The sequence below is a fragment of the Ziziphus jujuba genome, chromosome 3 (assembly GCF_031755915.1).
Source record: "Ziziphus jujuba cultivar Dongzao chromosome 3, ASM3175591v1".
NCBI lineage: Eukaryota > Viridiplantae > Streptophyta > Magnoliopsida > Rosales > Rhamnaceae > Ziziphus > Ziziphus jujuba.
In genome coordinates this window covers 6,768,620-6,773,694 of record NC_083381.1, presented here as the reverse complement: position 1 = coordinate 6,773,694, position 5,075 = coordinate 6,768,620, and positions in this window count along the sequence as shown.

The following is a 5,075-nucleotide window of genomic DNA, read 5'->3' as shown; positions in this document are numbered from 1 at the left end:
CACTTCCTTTTGTTTTTAATTTTTTTTTCCTTTCATTTCCACCACCCTCTGCATTTTTTTTTCTGCAATATATATATACACACGGCAAAAGAATAAACAAAAAACAAAAAATAAAAAAAACCTGAGGATGCTTTTTATGGGAGAAGACTAAGCTAATATCTGGTTCTCTTATATTGAATCAAAAAGCAAGGATTAAAAGTCGATGAAAAAAATAGATTTTTATTTTTTTTAATTGAAAAGTTAAAAACATAATGTGGTGAAATTGAACGAAGGGTGTTCTTATGGAAATTAAACAAATGATCTTTTTTAATTTCTTAAAGGGTATAATCGATATTAATAGGTAAAACAAAAAAATTGTAGAATTGATGGGTATAAATCTCTAAGGCCCTACCCACAGGGAAAATGTGCAAAATTCCCTAGATTTTGGAGAATTTGGCCCATTCTGCCTTTGGGCTGGGTTTAACGATTTATACCCCTTCCTTCTCCATCTTTTTTGTTTTATCCTCTTCTTTTTTAACATCTTTAAAGTACCCTTATGTCGAAATTAAACTTCATTTTTTTTTTCGTTTACTTGCTTTCACTATCAAGAACTCATTCAAAGTCTTCCAAAAACTCCTTCAAAGTCCACTGCTGCAAACCGGCTCTTCTACCTTCCTTTATCAAGATGTTTTTCCTTCCTTTCTTTCGTATTTTCCTCACTTCCTTTTCTTTTTTGTTTTTTTTTTTCCTTTCTTTTCCACCATCTCTCTATAATTTTTTTCCCTTGTCAAAACCCAGCTCTTCTCTTCTCATTCATCAAAATGATTTACTTCTTTTTTTTTTTTTGTTTTTTATTTCTTTCTTTTGTCTTTTCCTCACTTCCTTTTCTTTTCTATTTTTTTTTTCCTTTCTTTTCCATCACCTCTCTGAATTTATTTTTTCTACAATATATATATATATACACACACGGCAAAAGAATAAACAAAAAAAAAAACTGAGGATGTTTTTGAGGGAGAAGCCTAAGCTAATATCGGATTCTGCTTGTATTGAATTAAAAAGTAAGGATTACAAGTCGATGAAAAAAATGCGTTTTTATTTTTTTAGTTGAAAAGTTAAAAACATGGTGTGATGATATTGAACAAAGGGTGTTTTTGTGAAAATTAAACAAAGGGTCTTTTTTAATTTTTTATACGTATAATCGATATTAAAGGGTAAAACAAAAAAATTGATGAATTGATGGGTATAAATCGTTAAGGCCCTACGTATGGGAGCAATAGGCCAAATTCCCTAGATTTTTAAGAATTTGGTCTGTTGCCCTTTTGGACAGGGGATTAATGATTTATACCCCTTCCTTCTCCATCTTTTTTGTTTTACCCTCTTATTTTTTCATATCCCTCAAATACCCTCATGTCAAAATGAAACTTCATTTTTTTTTCTTCGTTTTTACTTTCTTTCACTATCGAGAACTCCTTCAAATCTTCCAAAAAATCTGTCAATGTCCACTTTGAACTCTTCTATGCTCCTTCATCAACATGTTTTTTTTTTTTTTCATCTCTTTTGTATTTTCCTTAGTTCCTTTTTTTTTTTCCTTCCTTTTCTACCATTCTCTACAATTTTTTTTTTCCTCTGTCAAAATCCAGCTCTTCTCTTCTCATTCATCAAGATGGTTTACTTCTTTTTTAATTTTTTGTTTTTATTTTTTATTCCTTTCTTTTGTCTTTTCCTCTCTTCCTTTTCTTTTTTATTTTATTTTTTGCTTTCTTTTCCATCACCCCTCTGAATTTTTTTTTTCCTACAATATGTGTATATACACATAGCAAAAAAAATAAATAAATAAAAACCTGAGGATGCTTTTTGAGGGAGAAGACTAAGCCAATATTGAGTTATGCTTGTATTGAACCAAAAAGCAAGGATTACAAGACGATGAAAAAAGTGGATTTTTATTTTTTTTAGTTGAAAGTTAAAAACATGGTGTGGTGAAATTGAGCAAAGGGTGTTTTTATAGAAATTGAACAAAGTGTCTTTTTTAATTTTTAAAGGGTATAATCGATATTAAGGGGTAAAAGAAAAAAATTGCTGAATTGATTGGTATAAATCTTTAAGGCCTTGCCCATGGGGCTAATAGGCTAAATTCCCCAGATTTCGAAGAACTTGGTTTGTTCCCCTTTTGGGCAGGGCCTTAACAATTTATACCCCTTTCTTCTCCATCTTTTTTGTTTTACCCTCTCATTTTTTAATATCCCTAAAATACCCTTATATCAAAATTAAACTTCTTTTTTTTTTTTTTTGTTTCTTTCTTTTCCACCACCTTTCTACAATTTTTTCTCCTGTCAAAATCCAGCTCTTCTCTTCTCATTCATCAAGATGATTAGTTCTTTTTTAATTTTTTTTTGTTTTTTATTTCTTTCTTTTGTCTTTTCCTCACTTCCTTTCATTTTTTATTTTTTTTCCTTTCTTTTCCCGCACCCCTATGCATTTTCTTTTCTACAGTATATATATATACTTGCTTGAAAAGTTTCCGATGGCCTTTATTAGTATTCATGATAAGCATTTCGATAATTTATTATGTTATTTTTATTTTTTTTTAAAAAAATTCACTCCATACGTTATAGCAATGATTTTTATATTGTGTATGACACCACAAAATTTGTACTAATACATTTATTGAATGTAATTTAAGGAATAAGTGAGAAGAAAGGGAAATTAAATTTAAGAAAATTGTCATCAATAATTTTTTTAGCCACTATTGAAATAGCATAAATAAAATGCAAGCCACACATCTAGCAATTATTAATAAGAACATTGTTTAATTTTTACATAGCATAAATAAGATACACATAGATCTCAAGATAGATAGTGAACAACGATGACAAGATGCAAGGTTTTATGGATGAGTGTACTTTACATATATTTCAAGATAGATATTCACTTATTGTTAGCCTATGATTTTGAAAGTGTAAGAACTCCACCAGTGTCTACAACCATGAATTCGTAATCACCTAAGAGGATCTACCATACAAGCGATCTCTTGTTAACCCAGGTTCATCAACAACAATTGCCATTCTCTATGATGTATTTAAACAAAAATGAATTCAAGATACATATTGTTAAAAAATTAACTTAAGAGGCATGTTCTCCAAAGTAAATGTTAAGTGCAAGGCTAGACTTCATCATGCAATAACCCCACAAGACAATTAAATAGTTCTGATTTTCCAATATCTAGCCTTCCAACTATGGCCACTTTCAGAAGAAGATAGTCAAGGACCTGTGGTTGAAATTCAAAAGGTTTAGAAACTTCAAATTCTTCACCTATTGCTTCTTCTCCTTGTTTTTTTTCCCCCTACTCTTTTTCTTTCTGTAAGAGAAAGAAATACCGGCTTAAAACAAAGAAAGAATAGTTTCATTATATCCTAAAAGTTTTTTATTTTTTATTTTTTTTTTGGTTCTCAAGTTTAATTCTTATTATTAAACAAAACCCAAAAATTGGATTCTTGCTTACAATTTTAGTTGCATTTTTCTGCCTTTTCTACTTTCAATAAATCTCCTTTTGGTTAATTTTCTTATCTTCTAAAGTATATTGAGTACAGAAGCAATTAAAAAATTTATGATTATTGAGACAGTAATAATAGATAACAATTCTTACATATACAAGATGACAAGATTAGTTAAATACCATTCAATTTATGATTAAATAAAGGTTTTCCTTGTAAAGATTAAGAATAAATTTTTGATATGATCATCAAAAACCATCATTCCAAAAAGCTTCTACATCCACCTCAGCAACAAAAAAAAAAAAAAAAAGTTCCAAACTTTTACCAAATTTTAGAATAATAACGAAGTGGCTCGATGCCAAACCATTCAAATTACCAATTCTTCCCCAAACTTCAATCCCCACATAGAAAATTGAATGTCCATTTTCATCCCATTGAAGACCATATTTATTTCCAAATATTTGGCAAATAAAAAAAATTAAAAGAAAAAAACCAAGCTTTACATACTCACCCAGACTGAGTTGGTGTGAAAAGGAGGAAGAGAATTCTAGATCAGCGCCCTAAGCTTCTTCTTCCAAAGCATCCATATTGAACATGGAGTAACTCTCATCATCAGAAACATTAATGTCTTCTCCCTAATTTTTTAATTTCTATAAGGTCAGGATTTGTATTTTTACTGGTGCTTTTTTTCTTCATCTTCTCTTTTTGTCAATTAGTTTGTTATACTTTGCCAAAACCCAGCTTTAAAAGTTTGTTAGAGAGTAAGAGTAAAAGAAGGAGAAAATAAGATAGTTTTATCAAAAGGGAAAATGAATTTTGTTTGATTTTATATTAAACAAGGATACTTTGGAAATATTTAAAAATAGATGGATAAAATAAAAAATATTTGAGCGGAGAGGATATATTTTGTTAAGCCCTCTAAAAGAGGGCACCGGGTCAAATTCCCCCATCCTTAAAGTCTAAACATAAGCCCAAAAGTTTTGCCATGTCATCTAAACCCACATTTCCAAGTCCAAAGATTTGGGACGAAAATCTTGAAACCCAAGTACTTAGAGCCTCGTAACCTTAACCTACCTTTCAAAGCCCATGCCTTGAAGCCCAACAGTTTAAACACATTTCATCCAAACTCATGCATGCAGCCCAAAATCCTAAACCCATATCAAGCACATAGCTTATCCCAAAACCCAAATCACCCATGTTCATATCTCTAAGCCCATATTGCTCAAGTCTATCACTCTAAGTCTTAGCCTAGCAACCCAAGTAACTGTCCCCATATTTGTGAAATGTCAAATTTATTGTGAAATATCAAATTTATTAGGAATTTGAAATTTTCTTAAGGTCATCTTTGAAAAATATAAAAAATTTGTAGAAAATTACTTTTTAAGAATTTGTTTTTTAGGCTTTTTTTTTATTTTTTAATTTTTTATAAATTGTATGTACTGTGCAAATCTATATTAACTATAAATATAATGAGAAAACAAATATAAATAGAAAATAAAACATAATTTAAAATTGTGTTGGCTTTTAAATTTTGTTTTTTTCCCTTAACATTTATAGTTAATCTATATAACTAACAAATTATAACTACCATCAACTAACATTGAT